At 46.4% G+C, this 19,522-nt stretch overlaps 1 long non-coding RNA gene across 1 annotated transcript in view; it reads right to left on the bottom strand.

The window, feature by feature from the left end:
- Positions 1 to 9,851: 9,851 nt before the first annotated feature.
- LOC139752873 (uncharacterized) overlaps positions 9,852 to 19,522 on the bottom strand; it is a 411,605-nt gene continuing 401,934 nt past the window's right edge. The window contains exon 3 of the long non-coding RNA XR_011713604.1: positions 9,852 to 9,940. This is a non-coding gene — a long non-coding RNA (uncharacterized lncRNA). The remainder of the gene's footprint in view (positions 9,941 to 19,522) is intronic.

Consider the following 19,522-nt stretch of genomic DNA (forward strand, 5'->3'; position numbering starts at 1 on the left):
GACCGTCACAACCCCACCATGGTGTGGCTACACTGACCGCACACACCCACCATGGTGTGCCTACACTGACCATCACACCCACCATAGTGTGGCTACACTGACCGTCACACCCCACCATGGTGTGGGTACACTGACCGTCACACCCACCATGGTGTGCCTACACTGACCATCACACCCACCATAGTGTGGCTACACTGACCGTCACACCCCACCATGGTGTGGCTACACTGACCGTCACACCCCACCATGGGGTGGCTACACTGGTCGTCACACCCCACCATGGTGTGGCTACACTGCGTCACACCCACCATGGTCTGGCTACACTGACCGTCACACGCCACCATGGTGTGGCTACACTGACCGTCACACCCACCATGGTGTGGCTACACTGACCGTCACACCCACCATGGTATGGCTACACTGACCGTCACACCCCACCATGGTGTGGCTACACTGACCGTCACACCCCACCATGGTGTGCCTACACTGACCATCACACCCACCATAGTGTGGCTACACTGACCGTCACACCCCACCATGGTGTGGCTACACTGACCGTCACACCCCACCATGGGGTGGCTACACTGGTCGTCACACCCCACCATGGTGTGGCTATACTGCGTCACACCCACCATGGTCTGGCTACACTGACCGTCACACCCCACCATGGTGTGGCTACACTGACCGTCACACCCCACCATGGGGTGGCTACACTGGTCGTCACACCCCACCATGGTGTGGCTAGACTGACCGTCACACCCACCATTGTATGGCTACACTGACCGTCACACTCACCATGGTGTGGCTAGACTGACCGTCACACCCCACCATGGTGTGGCTACACTGACGGTCACACCCCACCATGGTATGGCTACACTGACCGTCACACCCCACCATGGTGTGGCTACACTGACCGTCACACCCCACCATGGTGTGCCTACACTGACCATCACACCCACCATAGTGTGGCTACACTGACCGTCACACCCCACCATGGTGTGGCTACACTGACCGTCACACCCACCATGGTGTGCCTACACTGACCATCACACCCACCATAGTGTGGCTACACTGACCGTCACACCCCACCATGGTGTGGCTACACTGACCGTCACACCCCACCATGGGGTGGCTACACTGGTCGTCACACCCCACCATGGTGTGGCTATACTGCGTCACACCCACCATGGTCTGGCTACACTGACCGTCACACCCCACCATGGTGTGGCTACACTGACCGTCACACCCCACCATGGGGTGGCTACACTGGTCGTCACACCCCACCATGGTGTGGCTAGACTGACCGTCACACCCACCATGGTATGGCTACACTGACCGTCACACTCACCATGGTGTGGCTAGACTGACCGTCACACCCCACCATGGTGTGGCTACACTGACGGTCACACCCCACCATGGTGTGCCTACACTGACCGTCACACCCACCATGGTGTGGCTACACTGACCGTCACACCCTCCATGGTGTGGCTACACTGACCGTCACACCCCACCATGGTGTGGCTACACTGCGCCACACCCACCATGGTGTGGCTACACTGACCGTCACACCCCACCATGGTGTGGCTACACTGACCGTCACACCCACCATGGTCTGGCTACACTGACCGTCACACCCCACCATGGTCTGGCTACACTGACCGTCACACCCCACCATGGTCTGGCTACACTGACCGTCACACCCCACCATGGTGTGGCTGCACCCATCTACCACAGGTTATATTCGCTCTAACTACCCTCCCTTCCAAACACCCACCCACTGTAATCACTCCATGAGGTCAATATCAAGCCTGTCCCTCGATGACCACACTCAGTCATCTCCCAACCGCGTTTCCGTTCACGCATCTAACACTCGAAAAGACATTCTCCCTCAAGACGTGGCTCTCAAAATAAACTCCCCCTTTTCAATAGCCACCCCTCACGAGCATCCCTTAACAGTCTCTACGGGGAATCTCCCTCAATGGATACTCCCCCTATAACCTCCCTTGTTCAGTCAAGTGTCAAGTGAGTCTCCACTTACCCATCTCCTTCAGCGTTCCGTCAGTATGTAAAATTTTCCCCCCTCTCGGTTCTCTCCTGCAGCTAACATACTCAGCTCCGTCAGCCACCCGTAATACACAACTTCTGAAAAGCTTTTAAGATTACAAAAATAATGAAAAAAAAAATGATATTCTTTTGTCTCCTCTACTTATTTGTCTTCACTTATTAACTTGTGAGGAAAATGAGAATAGATTTTTTTTTACTTTTGGTGAATATTTCTCTGTGTGGCGGGTGGTGGAGCATTATCATGGCCCAGTCTCATCTTCCTCACATATGGTCTTTTATGAGTTCGAGAAGTGTAATGAGAACGTTAAGACTCGTGTGTGTGTGTGTGTGTGTGTGTGTGTGTGTGTGTGTGTGTGTGTGTGTGTGTGTGTGTACGTTAATTGTTTGCACGTTGGTTTGGGGAAAGATTCTCATCTGGCACTGACGTCTGGCGTGAGACATCACCTGCCTCGCGGGAGACATCACCTGCCTCGCGAGAGACATCCCTTGCCTCGTGGGAGACATCCCTTGCCTCGCGGGAGACATCACCTGCCTCGCGGGAGACATCCCTTGCCTCATCCTCCGTCCCGCGCACAAGCCAGGCCTGCACAGGATGACGTCCTCCACACACCTCGACGAGACGTTATTGATCATATCGGCGCCTGGTACAGACGGAGGCTATTGCTCACCTGAGCATCAACCAGATAAGAATACGTCCTCGGCAACAGGCGACGTGACCTCCTTATCTTACGCATTTTTCGGGCCAACGCAATGGTCATCTGACGCATTTTTCGGGTCAACGTAATGGTCATCTGACGCATTTTTCGGGTCAACACAATGGTCATCTGACGCATTTTTCGGGTCAACGCAATGGTCATTTGACGCATTTTTCGGGTCAACGCAATGGTCATTTGACGCATTTTTCGGGTCAACGCAATGGTCGTCTTACGCATTTTTCGGGTTACCGTAATGGTTAATCTTTCGTGTCTGTGTGGCTCTGTGTAGTGACCAGTATGTATCTCTGGCTCTATATTCCACCCTCTATGAGTTTCTGACTCTATCTTCGTGCCAATATGTTTCTCTGGCTCAGTGTAACGCTCTGTGCGTTCGTGTGAGGCTATATGCTTTGTCTAAGTATGTTTCTGTGGCTCTGTGTTACACCTTATATGTCTGTCTGACTATGTAATGACCATATATTCTGCATGTCTGGTGAACTGGTACCAAATATATGAAGTAATGTATTCTTATCGCTTTCCTTCTGGGATATGGCATGATGACCGCCTTGCTGTTATTCACTCCAAGAAGATTCAGTATTCCAAGACCTTCTGCAATGCTTCACACGTCGTCTTTTCCTCGTAGAGTATCGGATGGCTTCTGTCTGCCCCTTCTGCAGCAGCCGATACATTCCTGTGGCGTGCGTCTTGTGGAGTGCAATACGTCTGGATGGCCCAGGGGGTCGGGCATGACTCTTGTCTCTGTGTGGACACCAATATGTCTGAACGACATTCAGTTACGTGAACGTCTGTCGTCGTCTACTGACGAATATGTCTGGCCTGGGTCTTTCTAAACCCTTGTACTAGCCATGTCTTTTTTTGAAAACCCAACTGCTTGGTAGGTAGTTACTGTGTCTTTTCTCGCGTAATTACCACTGTGTCTCTCACTTCATCCCTCCATATGGAAATGACCAAGGACTTTATACACACACACACACACACACACACACACACACATATATATATATATATATATATATATATATATATATATATATATATATATATATATATATATAGTTGTGTGCATCTATGCTATTTTACCTATCTGGATATCATTTACAAATCAACTAAAATACATAGGCGTTACTTAATTACAGGCCGGAGCACAACCTCTGCTTGGTATATGAGATCCCCCACATTGTTGATGTCCAAGTGGTGTTCCATATACAACTGGATCCGTGAATGTCCAGACCGCGTTTCAAGCAAGGATTATTCACATGTCTCGAGATCGACAACGCAGAGGGCTTAGTGAAGAAGGAGACACTTGTTATCAACTATGAACAAGACTATGAAATTCTCATCGCCAAAGATAACATTACGCTGAATCACAAAGTTCTTTCTGTATATCCCGACCACAAAGCTGACTCACTCCCTCCTGCTGCTGGTGTCCGCTAATGAAGAGAGACGAACTCTATCAATCTTATGAACGACCAAGAATCATCGACGGAATTGAAGCGTGAGTAACCCTTGAAGACTGTTTGGCTAGAGGGTTCTCAAGGTATGTAAAAACATGGACGATTCCATCGTTCGATCCTTTCAATCCATCTGTGCACAGGGAAGCTGTGTCTTCTGTATTCATTATAAACCATTTCACTGTGTCTATAGTCTTTCTTTCAGAACTGAGGACATTGTACAGGGTTCAAATGCATTTATCTTCAGAGCAGTTCCTCATGGAATACGGATTTGTAGTTCGTCACGATCTAACATGAATGGAGCAGTGACCTTATACCGGGAAACCCCTTCTTTTGATGTGAAAGTACTTCACACAAACTTAGCCTCAACAGTTTTCAACTTGTATGCCTCCCTCTTAGCCTCAATGTTGTTTATCCTCGTCGTCTACAGATAATGTCTTGGTTTCTGCTCACGAGAGCTGGGTGATCGTCTATCCTCTCCTTTAAGGGTATGCTGCATCGACAGGCCAATGTTTACCCTGAGAAACGGCCTGAGACTTGATAACGCATGGAACTGACCACTAGGAAGTTTTCCTTTCTTCCATACAAGTAGAATGAACCTCTCTATCCTGTCTAATATCTCTTTCCAACATTTGCAATACGTTTTTCCCCAAGATCAATACCTGTTCACTGAAAGGCTGGTTGACTCTTTGACCAGTCCTTTTCCCCAACAGGTTCCAATTCTCATGTTGGGGGAACGAGTAGGTAGAGACTGTAGGTTGTACTATGTTGTCCAACTTATACGCCATCGCCATCAACTCTAGCCCGGGAAATTATAGATCAGTACTGTGAAGGTCCTGTTGTTTGGGTCAGCCACATCCCTAACTGTGTCCCAGTGGAATCAACCCTCAACATGTACACTGGGATTCATCCCCTGGACCAGCGTCCTTCTAGGCTGCCACACTCCCTCTAGCCTCTCTCGAAGCTGTGGTTCTCTTCAGCGCTCGATTAGGGCAACTGTAGCCCGTGCGTGTGTGTGTGTGTGTGTGTGTGTGTGTGTGTGTGTGTGTGTGTGTGTGTGTGTCCTACCGAAAGTATAAATAGTTCCAAATCAAAAATTCTTTCATTTTTAATGAAATTCCTTCGCCTGATACAAATACTTCAACTCCTAATAAATAAAAGACTTTCCTCCCATCATGACTCATTGGTATTATGGTAAGCGATGATCCAGGGATTCATTAAATTTAAGAATTAAATTCCTCACTCATCTCCGCTAACACCAAGAATTCAACTTCCAATAATAAACTTGGGTATTCCCTTATGGTATTTGCACGCAAACTCAGTTGAGGTCTAAAGTAGAATATTCATGTATGCAAATTTCGGACGGCCTAATTGTCTGTTACCCCCGAGGCCGCGCCTCAGGCCCTCTGCATTCATGACAGAGTGAAGGATCACTTAACTTGGGCAGTGACAGACAACTGAGAAGCGGGGGAAAATTATAAAACTCCTCTCTTAGCTGCTTCCTCTGTTCTCTACGTTTGGATGGTGGAGAGCAAGCAGGGTCTAGCACACAATGCTACTGTCTTGCGAGAGATCACACAAAGTCCAGAAATCTTATCATTGAGGAACTTTCTCTCTGCTATGAGCTTAATGGAACGGTCGCTGGTCACCGCAGCTGTGAATCTCCTTCGGGAGAAATGCGCAGAAGTGACTGCGTCTTACTGCTGCAAGAGCTGCTGTTGTACACTCTCCCAAAAAAGTACCGGGCCCCCAAGCGCCTGAAGTTTCTAATACTTTACAACTGGCAGACTGACATTAACACGTCACTCGGATGACTACTTGATGTAGTTGTGAACTGCATCAGGTTGTCAGCGAAGTTAAGTTGTAATCTTGGTCGGGCAGTTGTAAATTATTAGAAACTTTAGGTCCGAGTGGCCGATACTTTTTTGAGGGAGTGTACACCTGTGGGGGAAAGGTCCACGTCGCTCAAGGATAACCGTCAGGTCATCTGGCTTGTGTCTGCTGGAGTGACCATATCTTCCCAAAGGCTCTTGTGGCAGGTATTTCCTGGTACGTGACCTGTGGCCCTTGACACCTCAGATAAGCTTTGACACCTCAGATAAGCTTTGACACCTCAGATATACTTTTGTAAGTCCAAACTTCCTCGAAGCTGATGTAGTTTTACGGCATTAAATTGTAAGTGCCCACTGTTTTGGTCCTGTGGTACGTTTCAATTTGTATGAGCGACCGAATCTTTACGTAACCTGCCACTGTCGGCTGTGTCATCACGTTAACGTCCTCTGTGCCAGCTGTGTTATCTGCTACATAACAGTTCTCACGTTAACTTCCCCTGTGCCAGCTGTGTTATCTGCAACACCACAGTTCTCACGTTAACTTCCCCTGTGCCAGCTGTGTTATCTGCTACACCACAGCTCTCACGTTAACTTCCCCTGTGCCAGCTGTGTTATCTGCTACACCACAGTTCTCACCTTAACTTCCTCTGTGCCAGCTGTGTTATCTGCTACACCACAGTTCTCACCTTAACTTCCTCTGTGCCAGCTGTGTTATCTGCTTCACCACAGTTCTCACGTTAACTTCCTCTGTGCCAGCTGTGTTATCTGCTTCACCACAGTTCTCACGTTAACTTCCCCTATCTGTGCATACTTCAGCTATGTTATTCTGCTATATACTGACACACAGTGGATACAGAATCATTAAACTACGGACGTAAGCAACGAACGACGAACGCGATCCCAGCCACGGGAAATGGACGTAATATCCCAGCAATACATCAAGGACATAACACCCAGCAATGCATCAAGGACATAACACCCAGCAATACATCAAGGACATAACACCCAGCAATACATCAAGGACATAACACCCAGCAATACATCAAGGACATAACGCCCAGCAATAGATCACGGACATAACACCCAGCAATACATCAAGGACATAACGCCCAGCAATACATCAGGGACATAACACCCAGCAATACATCAAGGACATAACATCCAGCAATACATCAAGGACATAACACCCAGCAATAGATCACGGACATAACACCCAGCAATACATCAAGGACATAACACCCAGCAATAGATCACGGACATAACACCCAGCAATACATCAAGGACAAAACGCCCAGCAATACATCAGGGACACAACACCCAGCAATACATCATGGACATAACACCCAGCAATACATCATGGACATAACACCCAGCAATACATCGCGGACATAACATCCAGCAATACATCACGGACATAACACCCAGCAATACATCACGGACATAACACCCAGCAATACATCATGGACATAACACCCATCAATATAACACGGACATAACACCCAGCAATACATCATGGACATAACACCCAGCAATACATCGCGGACATAACATCCAGCAATACAGCACGGACATAACACCCAGCAATACATCACGGACATAACATCCAGCAATACATCACGGACACAACACCCATCAATATAACACGGACATAACACCCAGCAATACAACACAGACACAACACCCAGCAATACATCATGGACATAACACCCAGCAGACAAGCGACGTACCTATCACGCAGCAATACACTGTGGAAATAACACTCAGCATTAAGCTGGGATTTCATACACAGATGATTATTTGATATGAACATCCTAATTCAAATATGAGATGCTTGAAGGCCTACAACATAGCGCGTAATTTCACAAGTCTTACTGGAAGGTGAATCTGCAGGTCTGTAGTCCAGAATAATTGCGAACTCAGTGTCCTAAACTTATATAACTATAATAGGTGGTTAGATCATTTTCATATTCCAAAGTATAATAGTCGTAACTCATTTCAGAATGTAGAATTAATCATGTGCTCTTTATCCGTGATTTATGTATCGTCATAAAATATGCCATATATATATATATATATATATATATATATATATATATATATATATATATATATATATATATAGCATGTGAACGCTCACTTTCATAGAAAACATAATCTCCAAGAGCCAGGGTTCGAACCCAGGACCTCATTTATGCGTGGGAAATGACCATTCGATCACTAAGTAATCGAATACCCCTCGTCTCACAACCATGAACAACGGTGTCTAACACTACAAACGCGGAGGGATGTTTTGGAGGGCTTTATACACACACACACACACACACACACACACACACACACACACACACACACACACACACACATATATATATATATATATATATATATATATATATATATATATATATATATATATTCATAATTACCGGGCTCTGTGGCTTCCTGTTACCGTCTCTTGCACTCCATCACCCGCGCATCCTTCCCGTCACTCATTACCGGTCTTATCTCGTCCATCCTACCCTCAGCGGGGAGCGACCCTTATCTACGTCTGGTAATTAGGCTTGCAGGAAGGAGCACACAAGGGGAAACGCCGAAATAATCAGCACTTGACAAAGGAACTCAAGAGGTCGTTCATTCCAGGGGAAGGCCACAGAGAGACACACTCCTGTGGCCACGTGAATTATGTCACTCATATCTGCTGTTCTCTGATAGGCTAATTGACTAGGAGAATTGAAGAAGACGACAAGGTAAAGGTCATACGAGGACTGACTGAAAAACAGTCTCTAAAGATTCTTGAAACAATAGAATATGGTCTCCCTTTCACCAAGCTAGATTTCGTATATTCGTGAGGGAGCTGCACGAATACGTACACCTCCTTGTTCGTGTATTGGTGTCGTGTCTTTTGTATCCAGTGTAGGCATACGAGTTTAGATCTGTGGCGGCACCTGGAGGAAAAAAAAAGCCACGAAATGCTGTCTCGAGTGTTGATTGGAAGGAGAGGTTTGGAGAGGTCGTGAATCTGAGAGGGGGGCTTCGTTGGAGAGGTCTTGGCATCGCGGTAAGGGACAAGAAGCCTAAGAAAATAGAAGGAAAAGAGATGGGTAACAGAACCAGGAGGTCAGAACAGGTGCTCCCAAGTGTGGTCTAGTGACTCAGTCCACACACACAAACACACGTACTCCCATGTGATCTAACAACCCCGGCAGAGCACAATGAGATATGCTCTAACATACCAACACCCTGACACTACCAGAGGAACACTACGTCACGCAGACAGAACAACACGTAACCCTCCAGTAGTTAGGGTTCGAACCCAGGACCTTATGCGTTCTCCAACAACACAATGTCTACGGCACCAGTAAAGTACACTCTCACTCCTTTGACTCCAGATGGAAATGAACCCAACGCGTACCCCTCTGTTTCCTTAAATGACAAACTAATCCCGTTACCTCTTCAGCCATGGTGGGCATCACTTATGACACACACACACACACACACACATATGTAACAATCACTCCCCACACCACAGATCTGAGCCCTCAGAACACTTGCTGGTACGAGATTCGAACGCAGAAAAATAAACCCTTACCATCCCCTACAAATAATAACATCCGCTCCACCTTAAACTACGCCTCACCTCCGTGGTCAGCCATCTGAAGAAAGGCAAATACAACAATGCTGCCGACCACACGAAACAAACCATCTAGAGCCATCACCAGCTGACTTAATGCCAGAAGAATGAAATATACAACACCTGCACAGTGAAATGTAAATACATCCATTACAGTCTTACCTTAATAAGCTGTCCACCCAGTTCCTTGCGGCAGCACTAGGTCCTTCTTCCCCAAACCAGTCCATCAATCACGAACCATCAACCCTAAAATAGATTTAAAAAACTGAGTTCTAGAAAATCAGGGAAATGAATTGGTGAATCGTTACATATATATATATATATATATATATATATATATATATATATATATATATATATATATATATATATATATATATATATATGAACGAATATGTTTTCATTTGCAGATGTTAAGTTTAAGAATAATCTACGTAACAATAGCTAACAAGGTTGAAAAATACACGTTTTGTAACCTGCTGAAGCCTTCTGCTGTGCTGAACAGATAGTAGAATGCCAGCCTGGTGGATATAAATCCACCAAGGTTTAGAATGACTTACTATCGAATACTAAGCTGCGCGACAGCTTCTGTAACTTCCAGCAATATAGATTCTGATAAACTGCCACAAAGCTGTGTTTGCCAACGCTAAATGGAGTCTGACTGGCGAGACTTCGGCATGATAAAGGATCCAAGTTTTCTCATATAATTTTCACTTGTTCAATATTTATTTATGATAAACGTTTATCTCCATCGACGGAATCAGTTTTAAGCTCAATGCAATGCGCGTTAAGAATTGATATATGCAGAGACTTTGCGTGTTTCTCGAAATATATCAGACAAGTAGTGAAGCGGAGGGAAATGTGCGGAGTTTGGACCACGGCAGCGATGTATGCCGGGGACACAAGAGCTCAGGACAGGCAGACTGGGTGGGTCTGGCTATCCAGAGCGCTCGATGGATAGAAGAAATAACAAGCACGACTGAAAAATCTACAACCTACAACCGGTGGTTGTTCTGAGAGACAATATGGACAGACGTACGATCTTCGACGTATATCACTGATAACCTCCCCATGGCTCAATGATACCTTCGTCAAACACTAATAACTTCCCTTCCACTCTGGAATAACCCATCCAAAATCAGTAACAACTAGTACTCATACGTAATGGCCTCCCCCACTCCTCGGTAAAACCTCTTCTCCGTTCAGATATAACCTGTCAAGAATTTCATAATGACCTGCTCAGCCACTTCACGATAACTCGTCCGCCGTTGCGCGACAATTACCTGACCCCAGCAAATTATTCAAGTGGCTGCCTCTCTATATACTCAGCGGTAATCCTTATCCAGGATGGGAATATCCTCAAACTACTTCGTTAAACACGGTGTAAATGATTAGCGTCCTTCCCTCACGGCAGACGCTGTATAAGTAGGTGTTGGGGTACAGTCAGACAAAAGCCGTTCAACGTGACGGGGAAGGAAGGATACACGGTAATGTCCACTCAGAGACCTGGAAGATGCGTCCCTGAGGGTCAGAGACAAGTAGAACGGTGAAGGAAGATATCAGGGAAGACTCTCCTGGAGGTGGACTTAGAATCTCAGAATAGGAAAGACTCCTGCAGGTGGGCTTAGAAATCCAGGATAGGAAAGACTCTCCTGAAGGTGGATTTAGAATCATAGAGTAGAAAGGGCTCTCCTGAAGGTGTACTTAGAAATCCGGAATAGGAAAGACTCTCCTGAAGGTGGACTTAGAACCCCAGAATAGGAAAGACTCTCCTGAAAGTGGACTTAGAACCCCAGAATAGGAAAGACTCTCCTGAAGGTGGACTTAGAACCCCAGAATAGGAGAGACTCTCCTGAAGGTGGACTTAGAACCCCAGGATAGAAAAGACTCTCCTGAAGGTGGACTTAGAACCCCAGAATAGGAAAGACTCTCCTGAAGGTGGACTTAGAACCCCAGAATAGGAAAGACTCTCCTGAAAGTGGACTTAGAACCCCAGAATAGGAAAGACTCTCCTGAAGGTGGACTTAGAACCCCAGAATAGGAAAGACTCTCCTGAAGATGGACTTAGAACCCCAGAATAGGAAAGACTCTCCTGAAGGTGGACTTAGAACCCCAGAATAGGAAAGACTCTCCTGAAGGTGGACTTAGAACCCCAGAATAGGAAAGGCTCTCCTGAAGAGACGGGGCGTTTAAAGATGTAAAGGCTCTCCTTCACGTCATATCCAGACCGGAGATGAGTGGTATAAGCCATCACTGGCGAATATCCTGCTGCAGTTTTTCGCCAGGGTGCAAGGAAGCGCTTGTTCACAGAGCAGAGTGAGAGGGGCAAACACAAGCGGGCGTATGACCGTTGTCAGCCAGAGACGAGGCGTGGGAGACGACGAATTTCTGCGACACAGTTTCTTGGATTATTCGTTTTTCCAACCAGCTCTGTCATCTCAGGGGTTTGTACCTGCTGCTCCTCGCGTCTGGAAGGTCCGGAGATACACGCCCTATACCCAGGCGTGAGAGATGTTTTCCTCTGAAGTAAAGAGATCGGTTTACTTTGCAGTTTACACCTCCCTATGGCAAGTGGCGTTGGGGGTGGTTAATGATCCAATAATCCATTTCCTCTTGCAGATATTCCACAATGTTTTCCATAAGCAGGCAGTCAATCAAGCGCAACTGCCACCTTCAGCCCCTTGCTCTAAAAGGTTTTGAGATGCTTTGTGAGGACTGAGGGTCGCTGAGAGAGCTTTCCTTGTACTACCGCATCACACTAGTTAGCTAAGCTTCTTAGGTCTACGTTCTCAGCTTTTCTTTGTCAAAATGAACCGGTTAATCAATATCACACTCACTATGTTCCGGACAGTGCAAGACAGTGTTATGCTGGCCTTCAGTCCTCGCACACACAACCTCACCACCTCGTCTATGATGCTCAGCGACCCCTGGCTCACACGACTCGTTCTTCGTGGCTCTTTCTCCTCCTGCGGTAAACGCTACTCGCTTCCCCTCGTCCTCTGGCAAGATCACGTTTCGTAAGCAATCTCTCTCTCTCTCTCTCTCTCTCTCTCTCTCTCTCTCTCTCTCTCTCTCTCTAGCACACTGGTGTGGGAGGCAGAGAACCCTGAGGCTCCCTCCCTCGTCTCCCCTCCTGCAGCTCACAACCAAAACCAGCGCGCGTTCTGCTGCCGCTACACCACCGTCCAGGGAAGGTCTCCCCCCCCCTAACCCCAGCTTTCAGCAGCCGTCTTCCCGAGCCAATCTAACTTCCTCGGTAAATGAGCAACTTTAACACCGTGTTGTCGAGAAGATAAACTGTCCCCAGACACTCGAGACGTTGAGGAGTTGATGCCCGGGAGGTGAGTGTCGTAAGACATAACACTCAAGATGACACGGCGCCGTTGCTGGAGAGAATCACCCTCGTCTTAACTGAGTATACTTGCTGGAAATTATGTTGCTCACAGCTGACGTGCTCCAACGGCAACAACAGTAATTACTCTCTCTCTCTCTCTCTCTCTCTCTCTCTCTCTCTCTCTCTCTCTCTCTCTCTCTCTCTCCAGGGTACGAGCTCAATTATTTGCAAAGCTCGAGAGCAACAACATTGGCAATAAACACTGTATAATATTATGCAACGTTGTACCCTCTAGGTACATAATGAAGAACCATGATTAAATCAGAGGAAATACTGGGAACAGACTACATATCTGATTGGTTGGCGTGGATGGTTCACGTCCAATCTAGTGCAAAATGCAATTGGTTGTTACTCTTCCTTTATAAGTCGACTGAATAAATTCGTATATTTCAACTGTATTTATCAATTTAATGGTGATATAATTCGGAACATGTTTTATATCGAGTTGTCATTAATGATAAGAAACTCACACATCCACGCGGAAAATACATGGAATTCAAATCTAGTGACAAGGAACATTTTAAGTACAGTAATTTTGGGGGATGATATGGCTGGTGAAGTGTTGCTGGACGTGACCAGAGAAAGGGTAATGTTACTGTGATGAAAATCCTTCTTCCTGTAATTTCACTCCCAACGTCACGACGCCATGGAGACACCCGAGTGTTTTGCTCTTCGTAAACATCAAGCACCATGAATGAAACAGGGAGACACTCAAGAGCCGCTACATATGTATGTGGTGCTCGAGTGTGGATGTTCCAACCCATTAGTCTCACCCGGCATGTTTGCATACCTAAGAACTTACACTAGATGGAAATAGTTCCCTAGTCCTCAAATGCATTCGAGTTCATGACTCAGTTAACGAGATGTGAAAGATACAGGTACTCGTCTGTGCTACGTGCAGTACGAGTGAGGTGAGCGGAGCCTTCAGGTTTATACATGCAACGTTGCAATGTTGCAGGAGACATAGGTGATCTACCCGGTTTGAGTGTCGGGTAGAGGGGGCAGCAGGAGGCGTTCCCTAGGTGACCTCTAGGTGCCAGGTGGGCAAAGAAACTAGATGGTTCCTAGGTGCCAGGTGGGCAAAGGAACTAGGTGGTTCCTAGGTGCCTTGTAGATGGCAGGTGTCAGGAGGCTTCCAAGTGCCTAGCTGTCCCACGTGCCAGGTGGCTCCCCTAAGTGCTGGGTGACTCCTAGGTGCCGAGTGGTTCCAGGTGCCATGTATGGCCCCTAAGCACCAGGTGACACCAAGTGTCAAATGTTGATATTTCTTCCTTTCCTCTCCATGGGAAGTTTTTTTTTTTTTTCTTTTTCTTATCATGTTAGCTGAGACGGCAGTGACAGCCAGGTACCCATTTCATCAACCAACTCCTAGGGCTGGACGAAAAGCTGGGTTGACTGTGGACCGACTGCCGTCACCAGGATTCGAACCCATGCGCTTGACCCAGGGTGGCCCTAAATGTAGTAGAAAACACCTCAGTTGCTCACATCACGTTCCTGAAGTTTACCCTACGTCATCCAGTCAAAACTCAACTACCTTCATAAACTCTAGCTTTTCGTACATTCCCTCCAGTTTCTTCATCAGCGACCAGCACCACCACCCATTCAACTCCCTCCATTGATCTACTCCTCTCCTCATATGCCCGCACGCTGAATGGGACTTACGATAAACACCACAAAGATTGGCTTCGATCCCAACACGATGATTTACCCTCGTCACCAGTAAATACCCAACACCTTATCCCTGGATTTAGTACTATCCTTCTGGGGTGTTTAATTGTGACGATCTTTCTCTTGTAAGTCCTCGATCTGCTTATCTTTTCGTCACGGACTAACGTCGCTGATACAAGCGATAAGACTCAAGTACTGGGCATCAGTTTCAAGCACTGGGCATTTGTTATGGCCCCAGAACGGGAGAAGTAAGAGAATTTCATCGTTCTACATCGCTCGCTCGCTCTCTCTCTCTCTCTCTCTCTCTCTCTCTCTCTCTCTCTCTCTCTCTCTCTCTCCTTCACCGTAAAAAGGGCTTATGGACGAAATACTGACCTTGAATCAGCTGCGAGAATAGATGAATGTATCTTTCTTTTTTTTCAATGGAAATTTCAGTTCTGCCTTTAGTTCCTTTTTGCAACGAGATTCCTCTACCCAATCCATTCCTAAAACGATATAAAAAAAAAAGTCAGGGAAATGTGGAATGGAATGTAAGCAATGAAATAAGTCACATTCACAATGGAACGGATTAACTTTTTTGGCAAAAATTTTCCAGTTTATGTTTTCCTTGTGTTAGATGCTTCCCTTTCCCATTTTACTTTTTCAAGTCTGTTATAGCATGAAATGTTTCCCCTTCAATCTCACGTTTATCATAATATTTCCCCTTCCACATATTTTCACTCCTTTTCCATCTATTTGCTAAAGTGGAGACTCCAGTTGCTGACGATTGTCCAAAATAGAAGCAATGCTTTCAGTGAATTATGAAAAGGGTTAAAGAGTGGAAGAGATGAGAGGGGAGAGAGAAAATATCTTAAGAATTCTGAGAAAGTAGAAAAATCTACGTTTTCGCAGAAAAAGACAGGTCATAGTTGTTAGGAAAGACGTGAGGGGATTAAAGGCTTCCAAATCCTAGAGGATTAAGCTGCGTCTATAATCATTAACATTTTCTCTCCCACATCCTCACCATCTCACGTCCTCAACGAATCCTATTCCCAGAGCCTTAAACACACAAACATCTCCCTTCCCAAGCGTATGACCTCACCCCCACGTCAACAATACTGAAAGCTTGACCTTACCGAACCACGTCACCCCCGCGTCAACCATCCCTCGCACTTCCCCCTCAACCCAACACGTCATCTCCAGGTCAACTTAGGCTCCTTAGGCCTTCCTTACCACGTCTCGCCATCATCAACAACACGTCATACCGACACTCTTCGTCCTATGTCACACCAACCCACACGTCCACATCAACTCATACACTTCTTTGTTTCTCCTTTCCCACGTTACCTCATCCAGATTCACGTCCTACCATAACTCTCTTACACTTTCTTCTCCTTCTCCTCCTGTTCCTTATTCCTTCTCACCTTTGCCACCTATCAGATCTCCTTAGTGGAACAAGAGATAAATAGAACACGGTAAATTCTTACTATTCCACTGCGTTACGCCACTTGACGTCACACTGTTTACTAAAGAGATCACATCAGTACAGTTCCAGTTCTGGGAACAGAGCTCTTTCACTGCCACTTACACATGGCTCTCTTACTCTTCCTTGAAACTACACCTACCTACATCTTACTGGGTCGGCACACACCCCTTACAACATAGGTTTTGCCCCTGCTCTCAATCAGCTCCTTTGGCTTCATATTCAAAGCTTGTCGCGGGGATGTACAAGCACGTAATATTCTATACCGTGAAATACAAGATACTTCCTGGGTCGCAGAGGACAGAACGTTACGACTGACGCTATTTGCTGTGGTGGTTAGGCTAACGCAGGCTGCAGCGAAGGGAAGTAGATGTGATGGGAATATATGAACTGGTTTTATTAAGGACACACCAACCAGAGCCGGTGTGGTGAAGGAGCGTTGTGCTGGTGAGCCAGCTGGTGTTGCAGCTGACATGTGCTATTGTGGTATACCAGCTGGTGTTGTTGTTGCATAAGAGCTGCTGTTGTTGTAGTGATATCTACTTGTTATGGTACAACAGCTGGTGTTGTTGTAGTGATATCTACTTGTTATGGTATAACAGCTGGTGTTGTTGTTGTGATATCTACTTATGGTACAACAGCTGGTGTTGTTGTAGTGATATCTACTTGTTATGGTACAACAGCTGGTGTTGTCGTAGTGATATCTACTTGTTATGGTACAACAGCTGGTGTTGTTGTAGTGATATCTACTTGTTATGGTACAACAGCTGGTGTTGTCGTAGTGATATCTACTTGTTATGGTACAACAGCTGGTGTTGTCGCAGTGATATCTACTTATGGTACAACAGCTGGTGTTGTTGTAGTGATATCTACTTGTTATGGTATAACAGCTGGTGTCGTTGTTGTGATATCTACTTGTTATGGTACAACAGCTGGTGTTGTTGTTGTTAGGCCCAAGTGTTGTTACTACAAAGGAGCCGGTGGTGGTGTTGTTACTGTAGTGACACCTTCTTGTAACAGGGTGACGTTGTTATAGGACATACGTCGCTTGTAAAGGAGGGTTGTAGAGGTAATGTTGTAGAGATGGTAGAGTTGTGCCTCTCGCTTGTCTCCCCCCATGAGAAGAAATGACTTTCTGGTGTCAGTGTTTCTAATCCACTTGCGTCTGGGTCGTGTCTGGCTGGCGTCCATCTGACTGTGTGTGATGCATTTGATCTTCATCCAGAGGTCTGTTTTCCCTCCCCGGTGCTCTACAGTAGTTACATTTCTCAGTCAATGTTTGATATCAGGCTTCCATATGGCGATAGCTGGTGCTTTGCGATAGCTTTCCCGTGGCCTCTGGTGCGTGGTGTCCATAAACCAGGGTTGGGTGTTTGCCGTGTCCGAAGCTGGGTTGTTGACCCCCCCAACCAGCTGATGTCTAGCGTTATTTTCAGTCGCTGGTGTTTGGTACATGGCGTCCGTACTTCTGTGTCTGTTATCCTGTTCCTTGTCTACCCAACACAGCCACACTTATCTAAGTAACTTCTTTTCCTCTTTTCTGTTGACGTTACGTCTACAGAACGGTACACAACTGTCAATGTTTTCTTCCCTATTCCTTTTTTACAGTCTTGGTTTCCTCCTCCTCTCTCAAGAGTTCACACGTCTCCACTCTCCTACTGTATGGTAGCCGGGCGTGTGTGGGTCCGGGGCTCCGAGATAGCCATGACCTCGTCGCTGTGTGTGTGTGTGTGTGTGTGTGTGTGTGTGTGTGTGTGTGTGTGTGTGTGTCCGTGAGGAGCGGCCTTCTCCCGCTGGTCCGCTTCGAGCGAGAGATGACAAGAAGTAGAACAGAGAGAGAGAGAGAGAGAGAGAGAGAGAGAGAGAGAGAGAGAGAGAGAGACTACTAGCGATAGCACTATCTAATTACATGAAAGCTATCTAATTACGTAAAAGCTGTCCCCAAGGAACAGCCTTTTGGCATCGTAATGCTGCAGTAACAAGCAGTTATATCATAACGGGCTACAATTCAGAATCCGCCCTCGTCTTCAGACTCCTTTAAGTAACGACAACAGATCATTTTCTGATGACGTTTGTCTCTATCACACACACACACACACACACACACACCCACACACACACGTGGCCCCCTACACACATACACGTGGCCCCCTACACACACACACACACACACACACACCCACACACACACGTGGCCCCCTACACACACACACGTGGCCCCCTACACACACACACACACACACACACACACACACACACACACGTGGCCCCCTACACACACACACACACACACACACACACACACACACACACACACACACACACACACACGTGGCCCCCTACACACACACACACACACGTGGCCCCCTACACACACACACACACACACGTGGCCCCCTACACACACACAGACACACACGTGGCCCCTAGGTATTCATACGTATAATTAGTTTGAGTGGATGTGTCACGTCATTAGTGTACAGAAATCCTAATATAAACAACTGTGGCATCTGTCACCTGTCACTACACCGCCATCATTAAGATCTCTCAAAAGGTTATGATAAAATTAACCTTAACTTTTCATCTACTCTTCCTGACTATCCTTGATGTTACTAAGGTAATATATTGCTCCTTCAGTCTAGCTATATTCTAGCCTCCTTATTTTCTTCCTGATGTTTTTTTCCTCCCCACACTTTGCCCTGTATTCCCTTCAAGCAACATTACCTTAATGCTAGATGGTTCCTTTTGTTCGTCATCATATACACAGTCTTCTGTTAGGTGGCTAAATAAACACGAGAGCCTCTGGTCCACTACAGCACACTTCACTACGGGATTTGGGAAAGTAGTCGGACATACGGATCTCTTTACGTGTCACTTCACAAACCAAAAGGTTGACGGGACTTTCAAACGCACATTATAGAAATCCCAGACAAAAATCTCCGGACACAATTCGCTGTCAGCTTCTCTTGCACTAACGAAAATAAGGAAAAACAAGTATCTCTGCTGATTTGATAACGTACACACATTCCACTAACACAACGAACACTTCACCTACCACCACACATTTTACACCGTCAACGACGTAAAGTCTACGGTCTTACTCACCCAGACTTCACTGTTACAACGCATAAAGTCTACGTTAACGTCCACACACATTCCACTACCCCAACGAAGAGTTCACTTGGTAATTAAGGCCCTTCATCAGTTCGGCACCAGATGGGCAGTCTGTCATATTTCCTAAAGTTTATTGGCATTACTTTGCCGTCTGCAAATGAGATTTCATTACGACAGTCCTCTGGTCGTT

The sequence above is a fragment of the Panulirus ornatus genome, chromosome 2 (assembly GCF_036320965.1).
Source record: "Panulirus ornatus isolate Po-2019 chromosome 2, ASM3632096v1, whole genome shotgun sequence".
Classification (NCBI taxonomy): Eukaryota; Metazoa; Arthropoda; class Malacostraca; order Decapoda; family Palinuridae; genus Panulirus; species Panulirus ornatus.